The 27,088-nt window shown below is 49.2% G+C and overlaps 1 protein-coding gene across 1 annotated transcript in view; it reads left to right on the top strand.

Moving 5' to 3' along the window:
- Positions 1 to 1,432: 1,432 nt before the first annotated feature.
- PC (pyruvate carboxylase) overlaps positions 1,433 to 27,088 on the top strand; it is a 236,947-nt gene continuing 211,291 nt past the window's right edge. The window contains exon 1 of the mRNA XM_024217764.3: positions 1,433 to 1,480. The gene's annotated coding sequence lies outside the window, so the exon portion shown is untranslated. The remainder of the gene's footprint in view (positions 1,481 to 27,088) is intronic.

Below are 27,088 nucleotides of genomic sequence, written 5' to 3'. Positions count from 1 at the left end.
CTGCGGTAGTAGGGTGTTCTGTATGCCTTGACCCCCATTAGCTTTGCAAGCCCTGATGAGCTCAACCTGCCTAAGGAGAGAGGACTGTGCTATGCTAATACCTTTCAGGGAGGATCTGTAAAAGCATGAACTACAGTGCTGCAGAAAATGGGCACAGAGTTGATGCACCTATTTGCACAGCTACAGTGCTCTCAGCAGGGCTTGCTCCCTGGGCTGATCCCCTCAGCGTCCCCTTTCTCTTTTCTACTTGCTGGTTCATTTCCATCACCCACTGCAGGTTTATGATGTGTGGAGGAGCAGCTACCAATAATGCCATCCCTTTGTCACCTCCCAGTCACCTTGCAGCAGAAGGGCTCATCAGCAGGGACTTGATCCTAAGGACACCTATGTGTGTATGAGAGAGAGAGAGAGAGTGAGGTGGTTTTTTTGGGGGTGCTGGGACAGAGAAATGCGGCTGGATGGAATCAGAACAAGTCCTCTGTGCGGTATAAGCCCTACGCTAGGCACAGTGAAGGTGGATTCCCCAGGGCTCAGAGTTCTCCCCTGGCCTGATTATATGAGGGAGGTCCCTTTGGGTTCTCTTGCCTGCCTCCCAGGAGCCACTTCACCGTCCCCAGAGCGATGGGGCCCTGGCGTAGCGGCCTCGCAAGGCAGAGTTGCAACGTGGAAGGTGGGAAGCCCGGGTGGGCAGCTCAGGGTATGTAAAGGGGGCGGTGCTGGGGGCAGTCCAGCCCCTCCGCCTGATGCAGCCTGACGCCGCTCGCTGTTTGGTTATTACAGACCCTGGGGAGGGGGATTGTCCCGCCCCTCCCCTAAGGGGCACCCCAGCCAGTGTGCAGCCTCGGGCAGGGTCCCCCTGCAGCGCCCAGGCACTGTCCGCACACTCGTTCAGCACGCGCCTCACCTCCCCGGCCGCGGGCCCCACGCCCGCGTAGTGTTACGGTCACGTATTCCCTGGCTGAATGAGTCACTCGACCACGCCCACTATGTTGGGGCCCGCCCCTTCCTTCCTCCAACCAATCGCGGCAGAAGAGGTCTTAGTCGGACAGCCAATGTCCGTTCCTAGATGGGGGCGGGTTCACCATGGTACAGCCACGTCCCCCCTTTAGGCGGGGCTCTGGGACGCCGATTGACAATTGTATTGTCCAATAGAAAAAAGGAATGAGAGATGCTGGCCAATGCCACGCATCAGATCTCAGGGGCGGCCAATAGAGAGGTGGCCAAGTCATCGGGGGGGCGGGATGGCGCCAGGCTTGAACCGGTGAGTGACAGGTCTGCTCGGCCACAGATCGGGCTCTGGGGGCGCTACCGAGGGGAAATGGGGGTGTGGCAAAAGCGACCAATGGGAGGTGGCTTTCTAAAGGAACAGCCAATGAGAAGCCATGTGGGCGGGGCAGGGTGCGAGGGGGCGGAGGTGCCTGAGGAAGTTGCGGTGGCTGGTACCTGACAGCTGGGGAGCAAGCGGCTGACGCGCCGCGGGGTAAGAGGGACCCGCTGGGACAGGGCGGGCTGGGGCCCCGGCACCCCCATATGGACCACCCCCTCCCCCCGCATTGGCCAGGGCTGGACCCCTTCTCCCCCGTATGGACCAGCCCCTCCGCCCTGCATGGACCAGGGCTGGATCTTCCCCCTACACTCGTATGGACCAGCCCCTCCCACTTCATAGACCAGGGCTGGAGCCCCTCTCCCCTGTATGGACCAGTCCCCCGCATGCAGGGACCAGGACTGGACACCCCCTCCCCTTGCATATGAATCAGCCCTTACTCTCTCCATATGGACTATCCCTGCATATGGACTAGTTCCTTCCCCTATGGAGTGGGCTTTATTGCCTTGTATGGATCAGGGCTGCACCCCCAGAATTTGGACCAGCCCCTCCTCCCCTCCTGCATAGACGAGGGATGAACTCTCTCCATCCCCTGTATTGACCAGGACTGGGCTCCCTCCCGTATGAACCAGCTCCTGCTCCTTCCTGATGGACCAAGTTGTATGGTCCCATATGGACCAGGGCTAAGTCTCTCCTCACTGTATATTCCAGTTGCTCCCCATCCTGTATACACTGGGCTTTATTGCACGGTATGGGCCAGCTCCTCCCTCCCTTCCCCATATGGATTAGGCTGTATCCCCTCATATGCACCAGTGTTGGATTCTCCCTCCTCCTTGTTTGGTCCAGTCTTCTCCCTCCCCCACCCCTGAACCAGGCTGTATCGCCTGTATGATCACACCTGTCAAGGACTGGGCTGGGCTCCCCCATCCCTGGCATGTACTAAGTTGTATGGCTCCATATGGACTAGTCCCTTCTTCTCTGTATTGACCAGATTCCCTTGTCATCCCTGCATGGACTGGGCTGAATTGCCACATGTGCACCAGTGATTGAACTGCAACTCTTTGCTGATATGGACCTTTCTTGGGGACTGGCCTGGATTGCCACCCTTATGGATCTGCTTCTCCCCCCATTACAAACCAGTCTGAGGCCTTCACACTCATGTGTGGACTGGATTGTATTGTCCTTTATGGGACGGTCCCTGGCAGGGGCTGAGTTGGGGTTCCTCTGGAATGCCAGGCTTTCAGACTAGTCCATGCTTCTTTTGGAGACTAGCCTGTATCATGCCATATGGACCAGTCTATGTCAGGAAGTGAGCTGTGTCTCCTCAGACTAGTCCATATTAGGGGTCCTGACATATCCAGGGGACTGATTTGGGCTTCCCTGTGTATCCCCAGTGCTGTATTGCTCTATCTGGACCAGGCCCAGCTGTCCCATACAAACCCACCTCCTTTCTACCCACTGTGGGGTCTCCCTAATACAGACCACTCCAATGCCTACATTTCCTTCTCAGGGAACCATCTTGGGGTACCCTTTGCCCCCCAGTATGGACTTTGCTGCATGGTGCATATGGACCAGTCCCAGATGCCCAATACAAACCTTTCTCTCTTCTCCCCCCATAGGGTTTGGACGTGACCACCCTAATGCTCATTGGGGCACTGTGTGGCAAGGAGCATTGTGGGAGATTGGTCTGTATCTTCTTTCCCTCACATTATTAACTTGTCTCTATCTTCCAGTAGGGACTGGAACAACTTCTGGTGGGAATTGGCTTAGTTCTCTCTCTCATAAATTATACCTCCCTTAGAAAATGGAGAAGTTTCTGGCCCAGGTTCCCTTCCTCAATTGAGATTGGTCTGTAACTCTGTGATATGGACCCAGACCTAGATTCTGTACCCCTTAATATGGACTAGTATCTATCTCTTGGTGTAGACCTGTCCTTGGCCTTCTGACACTGTGGAGCAATTCGATCTCTCTGGATTGAGTGGTCTGTATCCCCGTAATATGGAGTCATCCTTAGTTCTTGTTGCCTCAATATGAACCAGTCTATATTCCTCAATATGGACTGGGTGTGGGTCTTCTGCTGTTGTAATGAGAGGGGACAGATTGGGCTACATTGGGAAGGATGGACAAGTCTGTGGTATTTGGGTAATGGTCTGTGTTGGGGAAATGGGGCTGTGGTATGTAGTGTATAGGACCTGCACTAGTCTCTACTGAGGTGGCACAGTTTGTAGTGCAGGGGCAGGGTTAATTGGTCTGTATTGCTGTAAGGTTGAAGGCTTAATATAATAATAATAATTAATAAGGGTATACCAGTACAGGACTCTGCCTCGGGAAGAGGGTGTGTGGGTTATATCATCCCATACCCATTGGCATACCCGACTAGACACGCAGGTATGTTTTTCTTTTAGGGCATTTTTGTGAGGGCTTGGGGATACAGAGTGGGCAGAGTTAAGGTTAATACCAACAACGCTTTCACCTGCAGCATTCCTGAATGTGTAGCCCTTTAGGGCTGTCTTTGTACACGTGTGATATGATCTCAGCCATAACTCTTAAGTTAGTGAAGATTCATTGCCTGGTAATTATCACTCCAGGGTTGCTGGTGCCACACCAGGCGTCTGTTTTGATTGCAGACATGGACGTCTTGAAAGATCTCTTGTGATGTGCTGCCTGACAGCCTTGGATTGGTCTCTCCTTACAACCCCCATGATACAGATCATTCTCCCCAGTGGGACCCCTTCTCTGATCCCATGGACCACTCAGGATGGTTGAGACCATTGATCATACTGGTTGTGTCCTCTTTCAGGTACTGGTCTGTAATGGGAAGGGAGGTAGGGTCTGGAAGTAGCCTTCAGGTTTGTAAGGGAGCCTAGTGCTGGTATGTATTGGGAGGGCATCATCTCTAGGGCTCTGTTTTCTGTGCTAACTTCTGTCTGTAGGGGCATGAGGTGTCTGGCTTTCTGCTCTGTGATTGAAGCTCAGGGTCTGATTCGGGTAGTGGCAAATGGGGAGGGACTTAATGAGATGAGGGGAAAAGATGCACCACTACAGTGGGAAAACTGATCTGTCTATTGAGACAGGAGGGCATGGTTTGTAGTGGGGCCCATGATGGCCATCAGCTGGGTGAGCTTGTGGGCCTGGTTCTCACAGTGGTCTCTAACTGGAGAGGATGCTGCCATCTGAGTGGCTGTGGGGAGGACTGTGGATCTGCCCCCCGGGATGGAGATTTAGCTTATGGGGCAAGGTCTCTGTGTTTAGCTCTGAAGTTGGCAGCTTGGTGCTGTGTGAATGGAGCATTGGTCCTGTGTGTTGAAGTCGCCGGGGCATGTTCTTCCTGATCTTCCTGCTGTGACATGTTGTTACTAATTAGTATAATGGTAGCAACTGAAGGTCCCAGACAAGATTGGGGGAGGTTTCTGTTATGCTGGGCGTTGCACAGACCCCTCAACCAAGATGGGGGTCCTGTCAGACAGGGTGCTGCATGGCCCTCCATCAGGCTAGGCACCCCGCCAGCACATAGCAAAAGGCTGTCTCTGCCCTGAAGTGATGCTCACAGTCTAAATGGCCAAAGGGTGGGAGAGGAACTTGCCTGGGGTCATACAGCAGGTCAGTGGCAGAGCTGGGAACAGAATCCAGGTCTACTTAGTTCCAATCTAGCATACACCCCCTGCCCCGCCCCCAGATCATGCTGCTCCCCCATGAGCTCAGAATTGGATGGCATGGTGGGAAGAGCTCTCCTCACAATACAGCTTCCCCCATTGCCTCTCTCATGACAAAATGCGAGTCTCCTTTTCAGCCCAAGACACGGATTGTCCTCCCTGCCTCTCATCGCTTTGTGCGCTCAGGTCTCACCCTGCCTCGCTGAGAGCTTTGTATCTTCCCCAGGAACTTTCTGCTCCTTGCAGTGCTGACTTGGAGCACCGTGCTGCCTTTCCTCCCTGACTGGTTTCCCAGATGCTTCCTTGTCTCTGAAACTGAGAACGGCTTTCTATCCTCTATCTTGCTGTGTCAGGGATTTGGGCTCTGAATGGAACGGGGCTGGGGCACAGCCAGTTGCAGGCCTCAAATCTACAGGGGCATGTTTGGCTTTAGCTCATCCATCTTGCATTATCCTCACAGACAGCGCCCCAGGCTGCAAGAGTAGTGCAGGTCTTAATGCTCCACCTCGTATAAGTGATGATGATAATTATATCCAGCTTTTCTATAGCACTTTTCATCAGTAGACATCAAAGTACCTCCCAAAGGAGGTCAGCATCTCTAGCCCCATTTTACAGTTTGGGAAACTGAGGCACGGGAAGGGGAAGCGACTTGCCCACAGTCACCCAGCAGGCTAGTGGCAGAGCTGGGAACAGAATCCTGAATCCCAGTCCAGTGCTCTACCTACTAGATCACACGGCTGTTTCCTCTAGGCCCACTCCTACTTACGAGGGAAATGAGGATCTGTGCTCTCTCTTTTGGTTCTGGATGAAGACTTTATTTTTTTTTTTTTAACTAAGTTAATTTTCATTCAGTCAACTCAGTCCCTCAGATAAGGACTGAGAGAGCTCCCATCCTGCACGGTCTTCCAAAATGACGTCTGGCAAAACAGAAGTTGCGTTTTAAGATCTGACTTTTTAAGCAGAAAAAGTGTTTGGAAAAGATCCTTTCAGGCTGGATTGTAAAGAGAGAACAGACCCCATTTTATTTCCATAGTGGGCTTCATAGTTTTTAAGGCTAGAAGGGACCATTCTGATCATCTAGTCTGGCCTCCTGCAGAACACTAGGGCTGGCTGAAATTTTGTTGTCAAAACTTTTTTTTTGTTAATGGAGAAGTGAGTTTTTGGCTAGACATAATTTTTGTTGAAAATTGTCTGCTTCCCATGGAACACTGATTTTTTTTTTTTTTTTTAAAAAAAAAAAAAACAACAACAAATGTCCAAAAACTAAAATGTTTTGATTTGGAAATGCAGCTGCAGTGTCTCATGGGAATTGTAGTTTGGTTGCCTCATGTCCCCATTCTCTGTTTGCTAGGCTCCCTGGCTGTACTTCATCTCCCATGATGCATCATGGCTGTGGACTCCCATGATACACTGCCTCCCCTCTTCAAGAAGAGACATTGTGCTGCATCATGGGAGATGTAGTCTGACTAAGGAACTCAGTCAAGAGAGGGGAATGGGAGCATGAGGCAGCTGAACTACATCTCCCAAGATGCACTGTGGCCAGGTGTTACCATGATATATGTACCACCTGCCTTCTGCAAGAGGGGAGACTGCTGCATCATGGGAGACATACTCTGACCAGGGAGGCTGGCCTATAGAGGAGAATGGGAGCATGAGGCACCCTGATGTGACTTTCAAATTAAATTATTTCTGGTTTTGGCTGATATTTGTTGGTATCTAAATTTCTGTGTAGGGGGGGATCCAAATGTTCAGTGGAAAATAATCCTATTATCCCACCAGCTCTGAATAACCCAGGACAAAGAATCTGATCTGGTAGATTCTGTGTCAAACCCATAATGGGTTCTCCTTTAAGGCATAATGTGTCTGCAATTTCCCTGGCTTCAGGGTTAGGACAGCTTATCCTGGCTGCAGGGATCACCGAGAGCAGTGTATGGCGGCTGTGCCTGCTCTCCCTTTACTGGCTTGCCCGTGTGGCTTGTAATACAATGTAGTTTGTCTTCCGGAGGTGTCTGATGAAAATTTTTTGTTTCAATCAGAGGCTAATTATTTAAACATTGATCAGTTAATGATTGTGGGGCAGCAGGGTGAGTGAGCCCTTAGTGGGGCTATTAAAGGGTCATGCTAATAAATGATTTACCAGGGTAGTAAAAGTTGAGAGAAATGGTAGTGATTTAAGCTCTGAGGACATCTAGGTGTTGGCCTGTGACTAATGCAGTGGGCTGGGGCCCTCAGGACTCTGGGTTCTGTTCCCAGCTCTGGAAGGAGGAGGTAGGCCTAGTGGTTAGAGGAGAGAATGGTCAGAACAAGGAGTCAAGAAGCCTGGTTTTTGTTCCCACATCCTTGAGGGGAGTGGGGATCAAGTGGGACTCCTGTGTTCTGTTCCCATGTGTACCACTGACTTGCTGTGTGACCTTGGGCATGGCCAGCCTGTGCCTCGGTTTCCCCATCTGTAAAAAGGTGGGATAAGGCTAACCTCACCCAGAGACTTTGCGGCTTCCTTCATGTCTGTAGAGTGCTTTGAGATCCAGGCACAGAGAGCCATAGAAGGATTACTCATCAGGTGTAATTTGAACTCTTCTAGATAGCCAATAATCCTAGCTGATGCCTGTAGAGGTTGTGCTGCCTGATAGTGGAGTGCACTGGTATCAGTGCCGGCATCTGGAGCAACACCCAGCATGTGTGTTTTGGATCTTGGAGAGTGGGGCAGAACGCAGCACCATTCCCTGGGGGACAAAGGCTGTTGCCTCAGCAACGCTCTCCCATGCTAAGTTTGCTTCTATATTTGTGTCTTCCATGTGATGGCCAAATGTCATCCTGAGCCACTGGACAACAACCTTGTAGCCCCCCTGTGAAATTCCCCTCCTTATTCTTTGGGATAACTTGAGGTTTCTGGCATCAGTCACTCTGCACTGGAGTGGGCAGAGAGGCAGTAGATCTCCCATCTTTGACTTCCAGAGTGAAGCCGGGGCAATTCTGAGCCAGGATCATAACAATCAGCTGATTTTGGAATCTGCGAATATCACCCCTTGCACCTGGCGCTGTGAAAGGGAGGCTTTTAAATGGCTCGTGGAAGATATTTATATGGGGAAAAGTTTGCAGACACATGCATATGGGGGAGCAATTTGCACATGCCAGGTGGACATCTGTGGGGGAATACTTTGCAGGCACACACATGAGTATACGTATGCAGTGGGGAGCAGTTTGCAGGTGTGCATGAGTGACTGTGCGTGCACACGCACATGGAGGGGGAGTGCTTTGCAGGCTAGGATGACTAGATGTCCCGATTTTATAGGGATAGTCCTGATATTCAGGGCTTTGTTTTATATAGGCATCTATTACCTCCACCCCCATCCCGATTTTTCATACTTGCTATCTGGTCACCTTATTGCAGGCACAGGTGTGTGCATAGGGGAGCAGTTTGCATACCTGTGTGTGTAGTGGGGTGCAGGGGGATTGCTTTGCACACATGTGTAGGGGGAAGCGCTTTGCAAACACATATACGTGTGTGTGTGTGTATGGGGGGGAGAATGGAGCATTCTGCAGGCACACAGGCAGTTCCAATGTGCATTCTCTCATATGGGAGGAGCACTTTGCAATCACAAGTAACTTCCGCTGTGCTGCAAGCTGTCGCTGATCAGCTGAGCCTTCTTGCCTTGGATTCCTTCAAAGGGGACAAGTTTGAGGATTCCTCCTCCATGTCTGCATCCGGCTGCTTCTGCTGCATCATTCCTTGTGTGAGAAGGGGCGGAGGATGAGATAATGTGTGGTTCAGTGCTCAGTAGCAAAACACAGCTGGCTTTCAGAATTAAGCTCGCCGCTCACTGGCGAAGGGGGGCAGAGGGTCACACACCAGCACAACTGTGAGTTGTACAACCCAGTAACGACGTGCAGTAAACAAAAATGGAAGGGACTCCATCTGCAAAGACTGCTTTTGTGTTCCTCTGGCATAGCGTTGTTGCAGTTGCTGTGCTGTGATTGCCCGCCCAGTCATGCTGGGTATTGGAGTCGCAGCTCCTGACTGCTTAAGAAGTCTGTCTGTCTTTCTGATGTGACCACCCCCTCATCACTGTAGTATCTGCCAGTTTGTCTCATCCTCTTCTCTATTTACCTGGCCCTTGTATTGCAGTAGCGCCTGGGAAACCTCCCACTCCCCTTAAACACGTTTATAGACTTTAAGGCCAGAAGGAACCATCATGATCATCTAGTCTGACCTCTTGCACATCACAGGCCATAGAACTTCCTCACCCAGAGGAAGGTGAACACCACCCAGGGTCTCTGCCAATCTGACCTGGGGGAAAATTCCTTCCCAACCCCAAATATGGTGATCAGTTAGACCCTGAATATATGGTTGAGACCCTTCAGCCAGGCACTTGGGGAAAAATTCTCTGTAGTAACTCAGAGCCCTCCCCATCTAGGGTCCCATCTCTGGCAGTTGGAGATACTTGCTAAAAGCAATCTCTGAAGGGCCACATGCCATTGTAGGCAGTCTCGTTGTACCATCCTCTCCATAAACTTATTAAGCTCAGTATTGAAACATGTTTAGGTTTTCTGTCCCCACTACTCCCCTTGGAAGGCTATTCCAGAACTTTACTCCTCTGATGGTTAGAAACCTGGTCTAATTTCTAGCTCAAACTTGTCAGTGGCCTTTTTATATCCTTTTTGTGTGTGCCAACATTGGCCCTTAAATGACTCCTCTCCCTCCCTGGTGTTTATCCCTCTGATGTATTTATAGAGAGCAATCATATCTCCCCTCAGCCTTTGTTTTGTTAAGGAACTTGATTTGTTAAGTTTAACTCTCCTTTTGTAAGGTAGGCTCTCCATTCCTCTGATCTTCCTAGTAGCCCTTCTCTGCACCTGTTCCATTTGAATTCATTGTTCTTAAACATGGTCTCAGCAGTGCCTTGTATAATGGTAATAACACTTCCCTATCTCTACTGGGAATATCTTGCCTGATGCATCCTAGGGTTGCATTAGCCTTTTTCGCAATCACATCACACTGATGGCTTGTAGTCATGCTTTGATTGACCAATATACTCTGCTCTTTTTCCTCCTCTGTTGCTTCCAATTGATACGTCCCCAGCTTATAGCAAAAATTCTTGTTGTTAGGCCCTAAGTGCATGACCTTGCACTATTCAGTTTCATTCCATTTCTATTACTCCAATTTTCAAGGTCATCCAAATCTTCTTGTATGGTATTACCGGAATACTCCGTATTGGCAATACCTCCCAACTTTGTCATCCGCAAATTTTATTAGCGCACACCCATTTTTTGTGCCATGGTCATTAATGAAAATGTTAACTAAGATTGGTCCCAAGATCGATCCCTGAGGAACTCCACTAGTAACCTCCCTCCAGCCTAATAGTTCACCTTTCACTATGACCTGTTGTAGTCTCCCCTTCAACCAGTTCTTTATTCACCTTTCAATTCTCCAGTTTAACTAATAATTGTGCCCTATAAGGTAGGGCAGAGCTGTTATCCCCATTTTACAGATGGGCAAATTGAGAATAAGAGACATGCTCAAGATCTCTGGTGGAGGAGGGAATTGAACCTGGGTCTCCTAAGTCTCTCATTAGCACCCTTACCACTGTGCCTCCATCTTCTCCTTCATCTTTTATGTCTTTGGAGCAGGTACTGTCTTTTACCATGTGTTTGGGTGCTGCCCAGAACAATGCCCCTCCCCCCCAGTCTCAGCCAGGGGGGTCCGTGTGGCACATTGCAGAGTGGAGGTTTCCCCTGAACTCCAAAGGGTCTGTGTTGCCCCCCGCATGATGGGCTCCCCCTCAGTTTCCATCGAGGTCTGTGAAGTGTCCAACATGATGAAAAGCCCCCAATCTCAGTTTGTGGGGCTCTGTGTGGTGTCTAGCATGATGGAGGGCCCCCCAATCTCTGTCAGGGTCAGCGTGACACCCAGCACCTGGGGGGCGAGGGGCCCTGACCTTGGTTGGGGTCTGTGCACACCCAGTGGGGGCTCCAACTCAGCTGGTTTCCAGATACTACTACAATACAAACGTTAATATTGGTGCATCTGTTTGTAATTTGTACTACGTAACCGGCTCTGTCTCCTCACACAGCATTACAAAGGGACCCGAGTGTCTCATGGTATTTGTATTGGGTAAAGGCAATATTAAATGCAAACGCTAGCTTTAATGCTGTGCTAGGGTTGGTAGTGTACAAAATCAAGCTCTCCTGGATTTTGAAGGGACCATTCTGGCCATCCAGTCTGACCGCCTGCGTAACACAGGCCTGAGAATCCCCCCCCGCCCTCCCAGCCATTCCTGCCTCCAGCCCAGCGTGGTGGTTGAGCCAGAGTGGATCCTTTTTAGCGAGACGTGCAGTCTTGAATTATAGACTCCAAGTGATGGAGAATCCACCCGTCCCTGGGACAGCTGTTCCAATGATTAATCCCCCTCAGTGATAAAAATCTGTGCCTTATTTCTAGTCTGAATATAACAAAAATGTCCAGAGTTGTTTCAATAAATCTGAAATGAGATAAAACCTCATGCTTCAGGCCGTAAGCTGATCTCTAATTTTTAGAAGTCAAGAGGAAAGTTTTCCTTGGGCAGTTTATCCTGCAGGTGTGGAGTTCCTCTGATGCATGTGGTGCTGGCCACTGTTGGAGACAGGAGGCTGGACAACATGGACCTTCAGTCTGATCCAGTGATTCCTGTGTTCCGAAGGGCAAAAGCTTATTGCCACTGTTTTCTAAATCATTCAGTGACAATCTGATCAGCTCTAATCGGTTCTGTCCAGTTGCTTATACCCCACTATCGCTGTAGTATGTGAGTGCCTTCCAGCAGAGCATTGTGACTGCATCTACACACCTGGCAGGTGTTTGTTCTCTCTCTTCCTTTCTCCCAGGGGGAGAGGCATGGTGCAGAGGAGTGTCTTGTTTTAGTACGTGACGGGTCTTGGATTTTTTAAATATACACCTCTACTTCGATATAACGCTGTCCTCGGGAGCCAAAAAATCTTACCGCGTTCTAGGTGAAACCGCGTTATATTGAACTTGCTTTGATCCACCGGGGGTGCGCAGCCCCCCACGCCCCCGGAGCACTGCTTTACCGCATTATATCCGAATTCATGTTCTATCAGGTCGCGTTATATTGAGGTAGCAGTGTACATCTTCATTAGAGAAGGCAAAATCAAAGAATTGTGCCTGGCTGTTGGAATGGAAGGTGGGGAGGTTTGTGATGGTTCTTAGTCCTGGAGAAGTTCATTCCATAGCATCAGACCTGTCCCTGAGCTCTGTCTCCTGCACAGGCGAGCTTTACCCTTCTTGTAGAGAGCTCCGTTGTGCCAGAGGAGCAGATTTGTTAACTGTGGTCTTCATTGCGGCTCTTTTAAATACCTTGGGCCCAGACCACGGACGGAGTGCCTTGCAGATAAAGACTGAGACTTGGCTCTTGGTTAGAAATTCTATGGGAGGCCAGTGTAGGGTGTGGAGGACGGGGCTGATGTGCGTGTGGTAGCCTGAATGGCTGGCGATATGTGCTGTGGCAGCTTTCTATACTTGGAGTTTCTTAAGCACTGTGCCCAGGTATGTCGCGTTGATGGAGTCCAACTGAGAAGTGACAAAGGGGGGAATAACTGAGTCCAGGATGGGATGGAATCTCCTAGCTAACTGGAGATGGTAGAAAGCATTACTCGTGGAGGATCTCAGCCTATTTTGAGAGGGTAAGCACATCTGTTTCACCTGTAGCTTGAGCTCTGCCAGCCTCTGTGGAAGATGTGGGCTTCAACTTACTCCCCCCACTTACAAAACCAGGATCAAGGCATCAATGGAGCCAGGCAGCTCTGAGCACACAGTCCTCAGCAAAGAGATTATTATGGCTGGTAGGCAAGTCTGATCTCTGATTGCAAGAGAGATTCCATATTGTGGTAGCACCAGACGCTCTGTTAAGGCAATTCATTTTCTCCTTCCAAGAGCACTGGATTTGGTTGTTGCCAACTGCATGAAAAATATGGTGCTGCTTTGGAAAGTAACTGTTTAAACAGCACCCTTCTTGCTCAACAGATCTGCTTCCAATAGGCCTCGGAGTCAGATCCACAAACCTTAGCATCTCAAGTCTTTGAGAGCTGGATTCCATTCTGGCTCTGGCATTAGCAAACGATTGCTCATCCAAATTCCCTCCCTCTCTGGGGGTGGCCTGGTTTTTGCCAAGGGCATGGTGTGATGGGAAGGAGATCGCTGAGGGCAGAGTCTGGGCTGCTCAATTTCTCTCTTCCTGGGCATGACGTGTGAGTGACTCAGATCCTGGGGTGAGTTTGCAGTTCAAAAAAATCCAAACTAAGCGCATTTAATTTGGAGAAAGCGAAACCAAATGAACCTTGAAGAGAGCTCCATGCAGGGTGCAGAGAAGAGCAACAAAGGTGATTTGAGGGCTGGAAAAAATGCCTTGCAGTGAGAGACTCAAGGAGCTCAGTCTATTTAGCGTCTCAAAAAGAAGATCAAGGGGTGACTCGATTATGGTGTTTAAGTACCTTCACAGAGAGAAAATACTGTGTACTAAAGGGCTCCCTCCATAACCTAGCAGAGAAAGGCAGAACAGGAACCAATAAATCTGTGTTTGCACAGCACTTAGCACAATGGGGTCCAGGTTCATGACTGGCACAATGGTAATACAAACAACAATAATAATGACTGAAAGTCAAAGCCAGACTCCGTCAAAAGAAAAATACGGCTTTTTTTTTTTTTTTTTTTTTTTTTAAACAGTGCATGTGACTTACCCTTGGAACAAACTCCCAAGGGAAGGGATGGATTCTCCATCTCTTGATATCTGCAAATCCAGACAGGATGCTTTTCTGGAAGATGCTTTAGAGAAACACAAGATATTAGGCTCCATACAGGGTAACTGGGTCTTATGCTATATAGGAGGTCAGACTAGATTAGATTGTTTGTTTGTTTGTTTAATGGGCCCTTTTGGTAGGGTTACCATACGTCCGGATTTTCCCGGACATGTCCGGCTTTCTGGTCCTCAAATCCCCGTCCGGGAGGAATTGCCAAAAAGCCGAACATGTCCGGGGAAAATACTAGTCCCCTGCTTACCTTAGAGCGGCTCCGGCAGGCTGCGAGCTGCAGGCGGATTCCCCCGCAGCGGCGGCTGCTGCTGCTCCCCCCCCCCCCCCACACCCCAGCTTTGTGGAGCTGAAGAGCCGCGCTGCCCGCGGGCTACCGGCTTCACGGTCTGCCGGGCAGACCTCCAGATCCTGCGCTCCCGGCCGGGCACTTCCCCTCCCGGGCTCCAGCTGTGCTGGGGAAGCGCCCGGCTGGGGGCGCAGGGTCTGGAGGTCTGGGGGCTGCCTGGCAAACTGTGAAGCCGGTAGCGCTCGGGCATCTGTTTCACGTGGCTGGGAGGGAGGAGGGGGAATGCGGGGTGCTCAGGGGAGGGGGCGGAGTTAGGGCGGGGACTTGAGGGAAGGGGCGGAGTTGGGGCGGGGCCAGTGAGGAAGGGGCGGGGCCCCATGGAGTGTCCTTTTATTTTTTTTATTTTTTATTTTTTATTTTTTTTTTAATTTTTAAATATGGTAACCCTACTTTTGGCCTTAAAAAATCTATGAATTTATTTAACTGCCAAGACAGCCACTCTCCTCTGTTATGACCCAGCTGCGGGAGATGTGTTGACCAAGGATCCCTGGGGATCTGGTTGGAGAAAGAGCTTCCGGGGAGACAGGAGAAATCCAGTGAGTGATCTCCTTCAGGAAATGCTGCCCTAGCCTTCCTATTTGCTTAACACTTTTCCCTCAGAACCGGAATGGTAATCCAACTGGCTGCAGCGGACATTTGAGATGGGCCTCTTCCATAAAGCTGCCTGCTGTTCTACTCGCATGATTTTGAGTCCTGCACCTTCCCACACTGTTCTGTCTTGCCCTATCTTGTTTAATCCAGTGCCCCCACTCTCCCCGGCTGGGAGACATTGCTCTTAGCCTTCACACCAGTAGGAACATCCTGTTCCACGTGCGATGGCAGAGAACGTTTTTGATCTTGCTGCTGGCACCGTCTTGATTCATGTCCTTGCGAGAACAGCAGCTGATGAGTAACCCTGAAATGCATCCCTTGCAGCTCACAGGGGGAGTGTAGTGCGGACGCAGCCACTCAGGGGTTATTTCACAATGTGGCTGCTGTTACTTGAGCTAGAGTGACTCAAATTAGCTCTGCAGCGAAGATCAATGGTTGGAGGAAGCTTCCTGGATCGGAGGGACAGAAATATTTTTTAGTAAAATGGGCTTATTTTAGGACTGGAAGGAGCATCCTGGGTCATTGAGACTGGTCTGAGCTATCGCAGCCAACCCTCTGATAGAATCCCAGTCAGAAAGTGGGGTGTAATGCCAATATTTAAAAAGGGTTCTAGAAGTGATCCCAGCAATTACAGATCAGTAAGTCTAACGTCAGTATTGGGCAAATTAGTTTGAAACAATAGTAAAGAATAAAATTGTCAGACACATAGAAGAACATAACTTGTTGGGCAAAAGTCAACATGGTTTCTGTAAAGGGAAATCATGTCTTACTAATCTATTAGAGTTCTTTGAAGGGGTCAACAAACATGTGGACAAGGGGGAGCCAGTGCATATAGTGTACACCTCTACCCCGCTATAACGCGACCCGATATAACACTAATTCAGATATAACGCGGTAAAGCAGTGCTCCGGGGGAGGAGGGGCGGGGCTGCGCACTCCAGTGGATCAAAGCAAGTTCAATATAATGCGCTTTCACCTATAACATGGTAAGATTTTTTTTTTTGGCTCCCGAGAACAGCGTTCTATCGAGGTAGAGGTGTACTTAGATTTCCAGAAAGCCTTTGACAACATCCCTCACCAAAGGCTCTTACGTGAATTAAGTTGTCATGGGATAAAAGGGAAGGTCCTTTCATGGATTGAGAACTGGTTAAAAGACAGGGAACAAAGGGTAGGACTAAATGGTAAATTTTCAGAATGGAGAGGGGTAACTAGTGGTGTTCCCCAAGGTCAGTTCTAGAACCAATCCTATTCAACTTATTCATAAATGATCTGGAGAAAGGGGTAAACAGTGAGGTGGCAAAGTTTGCAGATGATACTAAACTGCTCAAGATAGTTAAGAGCAAAGAAGACTGTGAAGAACTTCAAAAACATCTCTCAAAACTAAGTGATAAGGCAACAAAATGGCAAATGAAATTTAATGTGGATAAATGTAAAGTAATGCACATTGGAAAAAATAACCCCAACTATACCTACAATATGATGTCGGGGCTAATTTAGCTACAGCTAATCAGGAAAGAGATCATAGAATCATAGAATATCAGGGTTGGAAGGGACCTCAGGAGGTCATCTAGTCCAACCCCCTGCTCAAAGCAGGACCAATTCCCAACTAAATCATCCCAGCCAGGGCTTTGTCAAGCCGGGCCTTAAAAACCTCCAAGGAAAGAGATTCCATCACCTCCCTAGGTAACGCATTCCAGTGCTTCACCACCCTCCTAGTGAAATAGTGTTTCCTAATATCCAACCTAGACCTCCCCCACTGCAACTTGAGACCATTGCTCCTTGTTCTGTCATCTGCCACCATTGAGAACAGCCGAGTTCCATCCTCTTTGGAATCCCCCTTCAGGTAGTTGTAGGCTGCTATCAAATCCCCCCTCATTCTTCTCTTCTGGAGACTAAACAATCCCAGTTCCCTCAGCCTCTCCTCATAAGTCATGCGCTCCAGACCCCTAATCATTTTTGTTGCCCTCCGCTGGACTCTTTCCAATTTTTCCACATCCTTCTTGTAGTGTGGGGCCCAAAACTGGACACAGTACTCCAGATGAGGCCTCACGAATGTCGAATAAAGGAGAACGATCACGTCCCTCGATCTGCTGGCAGTGCCCCTCCTTATACAGCCCAAAATGCCGTTAGCCTTCTTGGCAACAAGAGCACACTGTTGACTCATATCCAGCTTCTCGTCCACTGTGACCCCTAGGTCCTTTTCTGCAGAACTGCTACCTAGCCATTCGGTCCCTAGTCTGTAGCTGTGCATGGGATTCTTCCGTCCTAAGTGCAGGACTCTGCACTTGTCCTTGTTGAACCTCATCAGGTTTCTTTTGGCCCAATCCTCTAATTTGTCTAGGTCCCTCTGTATCCGATCCCTACCCTCTAGTGTATCTACCACGCCTCCTAGTTTAGTGTCATCGGCAAACTTGCTGAGAGTGCAGTCCACTCCATCCTCCAGATCATTAATAAAGATATTAAACAAAACCGGCCCCAGGACCGACCCTTGGGGCACTCCGCTTGAAACTGGCTGCCAACTAGACATGGAGCCATTGATCACTACCCGTTGAGCCCGACGATCTAGCCAGCTTTCTATCCACCTTACAGTCCATTCATCCAGCCCATACTTCTTTAACTTGGCAGCAAGAATACTGTGGGAGACCGTATCAAAAGCTTTGCTAAAGTCAAGGAATAACACATCCACTGCTTTCCCCTCATCCACAGAGCCAGTTATCTCATCATAGAAGGCAATTAGGTTAGTCAGGCACGACTTCCCCTTGGTGAATCTTGGAGTCATCGTGGGTAGTTCTCTGAAGACGTCCACGCAGTGTGCAGCGGCAGTCAAAAAAGCAAACAGGATGTTAGGAATCATTAAAAAAGAGAGAGAATAAGATGGAGAATATCTTATTGCTCTTATATAAATCCATGATACGCCTACATCTTGAATACTGCGTACAGATGTGGTCTCCCCAGTTCAAAAAAGATATACTGGCATTAGAAAAAGTTCAGAAAAGGGCAAATAAAATGATTAGGGGTTTGGAACAGGTCCCATATGCGTACAGATTAAAGAGGCTAAGACTTTTCAGCTTGGAAAAGAGGAGACTAAGGGGGGATATGATGGAGGTATATAAAATCATGAATGGTGTGGAGAAAGTGAATAAGGAAAAGTTATTTACTTGTTCCCATAATATAAGAATTAGGAGCCACCAAATGAAATGAATGGGCAGCAGGTTTAAAACAAATAAAAGGAAGTTCTTCACACAGCGCACAGTCAACCTGTGGAACTCCTTGCCTGAGGAGGTTGTGAAGGCTAGGACTATAACAGGGTTTAAAAGAGAACTAGATAAATTCATGGAGGTTAAGTCCATTAATGGCTATAAGCCAGGATGGGTAAGGAATGGTGTCCCTAGCCTCTGTTTGTCAGAGGGTGGAGATGGATGGCAGGAGAGAGATCACTTGATCATTACCTGTTAGGTTCACTCCCTCTGGGGCACCTGGCATTGGCCACTGTCAGTAGACAGGACACTGGGCTGGATGGACCTTGGGTCTGACCCAGTACAGCCATTCTTATGTTTGCCCCCCACTCGTACTGGGAGGCACAGAGAGCAGGAAGGTCACACAGTGAATCGGTGGCAGAGCTACGAATACAGCTCAGGTGTCTTATCAACCCTACCCATTCTCTAACCATAACCCCCCCCCCCCCTTCCCTCCCTATAGATAGAACCCAGGAATCCTAACTCCCAGCTTCGCCTGTCCTCTAACCACAAGATTCCCCTCTCAGAAACAGGAGGAGAACCCGGGCCCTTGCTCTAACCACTAGATAAATGCTGCCCACAATTCCACGATGTAGCCACCCTTGTGTTGTGTTCAAAGGTCCTGCTCCACCACAAATCTCCTTTGTGACCCAGGACAAGTCACTTAGCTGCTATGTGCCTCCATTTCCCCATCTGTAAAATGGGGATAACAGTGCTGCCCTACCTCACAGGTGGTGAAGCTAAATGCATTAAAGACTGTCAGGTGTTCAGATACTAGAGTAATGAGGGCTGTGTAAGTTCCTTAGGTAGATAGCTATGTCTGTTACGCAAGGGGCAGGTCCCTCCCCCCCCACCCCCCGAGCAGTTTGGCTCAGGTTATCTGCCATCCCAGACAAGCTGAGATCTGTTTCATTTTAGAACTCTCCTTTCTTTGAATAGCTGGCAATTTTTGGGTTACTAATTGGGTTGCCTGCATGACTGAGCATGGAGAACAGTGTATGCTATTTGGCAGTGTAAAGGAAGGCCCCTGTGATTGAGAGGGAGGGCTGTTTATCAAGCCAACAGGACTTGAAACACTATACTGGTAAGAGGTCAAGGGCTTGAAAATTATTGTAGATTTACACAGGTAATCTGGCAACGTAGTGAATATTCAGTGGGTCTCCAGTGAGGACATCAATATTGCCGGTGTGTAGAGCCCTGCAAATCTGCTGATATCCGCGGACCATGTTTGTGGATCAGATACAAATTTTGTATCCACACAGGGCTCTACCAAGGTGTTCAAAAAATCAGTAGTCTAGTACGACCATAGTGTGAGACTGGCTTAAAAATCAGGAGACTTTAAAAAACATTGGGGTCTTTGTCTTCTGGTTTCTGAGTCTTTAGGAGGTGGTTCTGAGTCACAGTTTCAAGTTTTTTCTTGGAACGGTGCAGGGTGGTATCTTATCTTTTCATTTAAAAAAAAAAGTTGACATTCTAACACCATCTTGTGATGCCGGGAGCCTGAGGCTTTATGGAAAATGGCAAATATTGCGCGACTCTTGATAAAATCGCGGGGGTTGGCGATGCTGCAATAGTGTCAGCATTTAGATCTATTCAAGGAAATTGACTGCAATAGCGGTTGCAGAATAGCTTCTTCTATGGATGCTGATTTAAGAGTGCCTTTCTCTGGTTTAGTGTAACGGACTAGGGGCAGAGAACGGTTCTTAGGCTGATGAGGGGAATGGAGGCTGATCTTATGAGAGGAGACTGAAAGAGCCAGGCTTGTTTAGCCTGGTCAGGTGAAGGCTGAGAGTAGATCTGGTTGCTCCTTCTCTAAATACATGGGGGGGGGGGGGGGGAGAACTCCAGGGAGGGAGAAGAGCTATTGAAGCCAAAGGACAATGTCAGCACAAGAACCAATGGGGTTAAACTGGCCAGGAATCAGGCTGTTAAGGAGGGTTTTAGCCATCAGAAGAAGGAGGTTCTGGAACAGTCTCCCCATAGGAGCAGGTGAGAACAAATGCCCCAATTAGTTTGACGATGGAGCTGGATAAGTTTCTACCAGGATTCTAGGTGGGAGTTGGCTGCGATAGCAGGGACTGGATTTGATAATCTTGGAAGTCCCTTCTTATGTACTCCACTTTGAATTTGGATTCAGCTAAACTGGAAAAAGGAACTTCTGTTCAGAATAAGTGTCCACATGGGGGCTATTCTGGAATAGCTGTTGTGCTTTAAGTTCACACTCTACCTTATTCTAGACTACAGGCTTTCGCTGGCACTACTCAGTCAGACCACGCCCTTGACCACTGGCAGAAGTACGTAGGAAAGGCCTGTCTTAAGTTACAGGAACAGAACCAGTTTATATTCTCCAAGCAAAGCCCAGATCCGCTGCCCCTCAGTCTGGTTCTTCCAGTCCGACCCTTCCTGTTCAAACAGGTCTGGGCTTTTCCCCAGGAGAACGAGATAGCTGTAGTCGCTCTGGCATGGTCTCTTTCCGATCCTTCAAGGTAAGCTGTTAAGAGAGTACTAGAGGAGCCCTGCACAAGAGAGTTCTGGCATAGCTGTGCCTCTTGTGGGAGAGGTTGGGTTGTGCTTTTTGTGTTTGGACAACATTCCTATGCCAGCAAAAGCCCTGGGGTAGGTGCAGTAATCACAGCAAACTAGTGCTATTGCTGGGATGGCTTACTTCACTGCTCGACCTTGGGGGTTTTCTCCTTCCTGTGCAGCATGGGGCGGAGGTCGCCTGCTGGGATCCCCTGGGCATGGCTCATCTCAGAATTCCCTGCCAGTGCAGGGGCTTCGGGCATTGATGGCCTCTTGGTCTCTCCTGTTCCCTGCTTGGGGCTCTCAGCAGTTTAGCCTCCTGAGGGCTGAAATACTTTAATGTAACCTCACTTTAGTCTATGGGCTTAGTATAGGTGTATGTGAGTGAAATGTACTGGCCTGTGTTATAGAGGTCAGAATAGATTTAATGGTTCCTTTTGACCTTAAACTCTATGAAACCTCTTGAAACATAACCCTTAAAGTACTGGGGGGGGGGGGATCATCAATACACTTACTATGAAGCTAAAGGAAGTGTCAGACATTTTTTTGACTTGGAATACGGCATCAATCTGAAAAGGATGAGGAAACACTGCTCTAGATTGCATCACATAGACCAGAGAATTTCACCCACTGATTCTTGCACTGCACCCAAATCCTTCCCTTTCTTCAGGATTAACGTGCTTCAAAAATAGATGGCTATCTCCCCCTTAGTCACCATTTAGTTAAGCTACATGCACTTGGTTCCTCTTTCTTCCTCACAGTGATTAGCAATCGCTCCAGGCCTTGAATTCCATCTTAACACACACACGGCTGATCTCTTCAAAAGCTGCCAGAGGAATTCGGAAACCCAGTTCCCATTTAAAATTAATAGGAATTGGGCATCAGAAATCCCAAGTAGGTATATGTAGCTGGAGGATATTTCACTCTCTCTTTGGGGGCCTGATCATGTGGATTTTTCTCCACAAAGATCCCATCCCATCCCAGGGACTATCTTTGTATTCTGTGTTTGTGAAGTACCTCAGACCTCGGTTAGGGAGCACATCTCGGTGTGCTGTGGACCCAGGGGACATGGTCTCCAGAGGAGTTGGCATTACATTTTAAACGTCTGTGAGCTCAGAGCTGTCTGTCTAGCCTGTGGTGTCTTCCTGCCCCAGTTGTCCAGTTGAGTTGTGCAGGTGTTGACGGACAACACGGCCTCGATGTTCTGTGTCAACAGGCAAGGGGGAGCATGCTCATCGGCGCTCTGTCAGGAGGCACTTTGCCTGTGGGACTTTTGCATTCAGCACGCGATCCACCTGAAAGCTTTATATCTCCCCGGCATCCGGAACACGCTGGCGGATCACCTCAGCAGGTCCTTTTTTCTCTCCCCACGAGTGGTCACTCCACTTGGAGGTCGTCCAGGTGCTCTTCCAGAAGTGGGGGGCTCCCCGAGGGGACATGTTTGCCACCAGAGAGAAGAGAAAGTGTCATCAGTTCTGCTCTTTCCAAGGCCTCAGCAGGGGCGCCCACTCCGATGCCTTTCTCCTGTCATGGGCGGGGGGGTCTGATGTACGCATTCCCACTGATTCCACTGATCAGCAGGGTCCTATCGAAAATCAAAAGGGACACGGTGCGAGTCATTACCATCGCCCTGGTGTGGCCTCGCCAGTACTGGTTTGGCATGTTCATGGATCTGGCAGTGGCTGCCCCGTGGCCACTGTCTAGCCACCCAGACCTACTCTCGCAGGACCACGGTTGGCTTGCACCTGAACCTTCCCTCTCTTCACCTCATGGCTTGGCTGCTGTGTGTCCGAACCCAGAGGAACAGGCCTGCTCTAGTCAGGTACAGCAGGTTCTCTTGGAAAGCAGAAAGCCCTCCATCAGAGCTTTGCATCCTGGCAAAGTGGAAGTGTTTTTCCTGCTGGGTGTCAGAGCGTAGTATCTCCCCGATCCGATCGTCTCTGCAGTTCATCCTGGATTACCTTCTCCACCTAAAGCACCACGGTCTCGCACTTTCTTCCATCAAGGTGCACTTGGCAGCCATATCGGCCTTCCACCCGTGTGTCCAGGGCAAATCGTTGTTCTCACATGAGATGTCTATCTGGTTCCTAAAAGGCCTTGAAAGGCTCTTCCTGCCGGTCCGGGACCCAGTTCCCCAATGGGACCTCAACCTGGTCCTCTCTAGGCTCACGGGCCCACCCTTTGAGTCTATGGCTTCTTGTTCCATTTCCCATCTGTCGTGGAAAGTTGCTTTTCTTGTAGCCATTACCTCGGCGAGGAGCGTGTCCGAGATTAAGGCCCTCACTTCGGAGCTTCCATATATGGTATTCTACAAGGACAAGGTCCAGCCGCGACCTCAAATGGCTTTCCTGCTTAAGGTGGTAGCCAGGTTGACATGAAAAGGGAACATCTTCCTCCCGGTGTTCTCCTCGAAGCCACACTCGACCAATGAGGAGAGGCAGCTGCACACTTTGGATGTCCAGCACGCCCTACCGTTCTACCTGGAGCGCACCAGACCCTTCCACAGGTCAACCCAGCTATTTATCACGACAGCGGACAGGATGAAGAGTCTCCCAGTGTCCTCGCAGAGGATCTCGAATTGGATTACCACCTGCATCCGGACCTGTTATGAGATGACTCAGGCCGAGCCACCGCCTATAGTGAAGGCCCACTTGACTAGGGCTCAAGCGTCCTTGGTGGCCTTCCTGGCGCATGTCCCTATCCAGGGCATCTACAGGGCTGTGATGTGGTCTTTGGTACACGCATTCATGACGCACTATGCATCACTCAGCAAGCAAGAGATGATGCAGGATTTGACAGAGCTATGTTGCAATTGACACGTCCATGAACTTCTACCCGCCTCCAGTGGTACTGCTTGGGAGTCACCTACAATGGAATGGATATGAGCAAGCACTTGAAGAAATAGTAAAGACAATTACTTTTTTTCGTAACTGGTGTTCTTCGAGATGTGTTGCTCATGTCCATTCCATGACCCGCCCTCCTTCCCCATGGTCAGAGTTTCCGGCAAGAAGGAACTGAGGGTGGGGAGAGCTGGTAGTGCCCCTTATACCGCGGTATACGTGCGCCACTCCAGAGGGTGCCAGAGCTGGTCCTCTATGGATACCTCTGAGGGAAAAAACTTCTGGCACCGGTGCATGTGGCAAGCACACACACCTAACATGGAATGGACATGAGCAACACATCTCGAAGAACACCAGTTATGAAAAAAGGTAACGGTCTCTTCTGCCTTCCTCTTCCAGGCTAAAGAGACTTTAGTACCCGGTATAAAGGTGCCTGGCATTGATATTGCTTGTTCTGTGTCCCATGTAGGCATAGTTATACCATACAAGCACTTCTATAGCAATATATCTGCATCCACACTAGCAGGGTTGTGCACCAGAAGAGTAAAAGTGGGACAACTTGTTTGTGTAAACAAGATAGGAACATAGGACTGGAAGCAACCTCCTGGTCGTTGAGTCCAGTTCTCTGCTATTGCAAGCAACCCCATTGTATCATCCCATTCATAAATTTATCATAAAACTGGATTAATAGATTCTCGGGTTAGATGAGCCTACTGTGATCATCTAGTCCAGTGGTTCTCAACCTATGGCCCGCGCGCCACTTGCAGCCCAATCAACACAGAGCTGTGGCCCATGTGACATCTTCATGACCATGCAGGTTGTATTGAATGTGGCCCACAATGGTAAATAGGTTGAGAACCACTGATCTAGTCTGGCCTGAAGTATATCACAGGCCACAGGGACTGCCCTGAGCTGATTCCTGGTTGAACTAGAGCAGATCTGTTTTAAAAAATCCAGTCTTGATTTAAAAATCTCCAGTGATGGAGAATCCACCACAACCCTTGGTCTGTTGTTCTGCTGATTAATTACCCTCACTCGTAGCTATCTGGGTTGTTTGCTCCCCACTCCTCCTCCTGGGAGGCTGTTCCAGAACTTCCCTCTCCCGATAGGTAGAAACCTTCTTCTCATTTTCAGCCTTAATTGATTCCTGGGCAGTTTATCCCCAATGGGTTTCGTGCCAGCATTGTCCTTTTGCTTCAATGGTGGTTCTCCCACCGTGGGGTTAACCCTCCAATGTACTTAGAGAGAGCAACCAGATGCCCCTCAAGCTAAACAGCCCAGCTCCTTCAGTCTCCTCTCATAAAATGGGTGCACCATTCCCCGATTTAGCCTAGGAGCCCTTTTCTGCACCTGGGTCAATTTGGGTTCATCTTTGGTGACCAGAATTGCACACAATATTCTAGATGAGGTCTTCCTTGTCCAATGGCATTAATATTTCCCTATCTCCACTGGAAATATGTTGCCTTAGATCTTAGACCAGATATGAGCAAACTACGGCTTGCGGGCCACATCTGGCCCGTGGGACTGTCCTGCCTGGCCCTTGAGCTCCTGGCTGGGGAACTCCTGGCCCCCTCCCTCCCCTGCAGCCTCAGCTAGCCATGCCGCCGGCGGCGGGGCTGCGAGCTCCTGCCAGGCAGCGCGGCTGCGAGAGCTGCCGGCCTGCCCCGGTGCCGTAGACTGCGCGGTGGCGTGGCTGGCTCTGGCCGGGCGGCATGGCTGCCAGTCCTGGTGCTCTGAGTGGCATGGTAAGGGGGCGGGGAGTGGGGTTGGATAAGGGGCAGGGGGTCCTGGGGGGCAGTCAGGGGACTGGGAGCAGGGAGTGATTGGCTAGGTGTGGGAGTCCAGGGGGGCCTGTCCGGGGGGCGGAGGTGTGGATAGGGGACAGGGAGCAGGGGGGGGTTGGATGGGTGGGGGGTTTAGAGGGGGGCAGTCAAGGGGCGGGAAGTGGGAGGGGGTGGATAGGGGGCAGGGGCCAGGCTGTTTGGGGAGGCACAGCCTTCCCTACCCGGCCCTCCATACAGTTTCGGAACCCCGATGTGGCCCTCAGGCCAAAAAGTTTGCTCACTCCTGTCTTAGACTGTAAATTCTCTTGGACACAGATAGGAGCCTGCTCACATAAAGTTACTTTGGTTTAATACATAGTAGTTTAAAAACCTGTGCTGGTAAACAAATAGAAAACTCATCATTTGATTTAAACCTGATTTATGTGAATTTTTAGCAAAAATTGTTTCCTTACTAAATTAAGCTAAATCAATACAAGCTGAGTCTAAATCGATTTTTGAAGTGTCTGCATGCATCCTGTAGAGGGTTAACAAAATTGACTTAAACTAGTGCCTATTTGTACACAATGATTCACTCTTGCTGTGTCTCAGCAGTGCCCAGTGCAATACTCGCCCCCCCTCCCGCCCCCCTCCCCGTCTGAGTCAGGGACTGCACAGAATCTAGCACAATGGGGGCCCTGATGTCAGTCAGGTCTCTAGCTGCTACCATGGTGCTAATAAAAAAAAAAATACAACTTTAACTTCAAACTCATTTTGGAGTAAAACCTCTGTCCACCTCCCCCCCAAATAAAGATGCTTTCAAAACTAAAAACCTTCCACCCCATGTAGTGATGCCTCTACTAGGTGTGAGGATGCAGATTTCACTGATAGCAAAACACTGTAGCAGAACCCCACAGTGCTCCGTTTGAGCAGGGTTTTGTGCAAGGTTAGAGAGGGAGGTGCTGTGTCGGTTCTCATGGGTCGTGCCAGCTGACAGCTTGCCAAGGTGCCAGTCTCAACTCCTGTGGCTGGCCCGATTTTGAAAGGGAACACATGATGATTGTTTGGGCTCTTTTATTTTATTTTTTTGCCTAACAGATTGCTTTTGTAGTCACATGGCCTACATGGCTTAAGTTAGAGCTTGGATAGATGTGATCTTTAATAGATCGCGTGCACGCAGAATTGGGTTTAAAAAAAAAAAAATCTGTGCAGATACAGTGTCCCATGGGCACGTCTCAAAGACAGATCATCCATCCGGGGCGCGGTTAGAAATGGACAGGGTAGTGTCTAGGATTTGAGTAATACCCTTTAAATAGATCAGGACCTCGCTAGTTGGCCTCCCTGTCCTCTATTGTAGAAGCCACCAGAATGTAATGCAGCAGCCGTGTATATAAGTAGCTATATACAAACGTACAAGGCCTAGTTAATAAACAGTTATTTGAAATTTAACTGTGTCTATGACAAAACTCACATATTCTTTGTTGCACAGAGCCTAAAGATACAAGAGCTGTAGAATGATTCAAATCAGAGGGAGGTCCCTTTCTCTCTCCATTTAGGTCATCTAGACTTTTTTCTGCCCCCTCATAGACTTTAAGGGCAGAAGGGACCATTAGATCATTTTTTGCTCTGTTTGTGCAGTGCCTAGCACAATGGGGTCCTGCCCATGACTAGGACTCCTAGGCACAACAGTAATACAAATAATAAATAATAAACCTATTTGTATAGCACAGGCCAGAGAATTTCACCCAGTTATCCTGTGTTGAGCCCAGTCACTTACATTTGACTAAATATCTTCCAGAAAAACCTCTAAGACCTCAAGAGATGAAGAATCCACCACTTCCCCTTGGAGATTGTTCCATTGTTTAATCCCCTGCTCTGTTAAAACTGTGTGCTTTGTTTCTCATTTGAATGTGTTTGGCTTTTAACTTCCACCCATTGGTCCTTGTCCTCCCTGTCTGCTAGATAAGAGCCTTTTAATACCCGGGATTTTCTCCATAGAGTTTGGATCTGTGCATTT

This window comes from Terrapene carolina, unplaced genomic scaffold (genome assembly GCF_002925995.2).
Source record: "Terrapene carolina triunguis isolate 2854851 unplaced genomic scaffold, T_m_triunguis-2.0 Scaffold89, whole genome shotgun sequence".
NCBI classification, from domain to species: Eukaryota; Metazoa; Chordata; order Testudines; family Emydidae; genus Terrapene; species Terrapene triunguis.
Note: the sequence above shows the minus strand (reverse complement) of the source record. Positions and strands in the feature narration are given on the sequence as shown.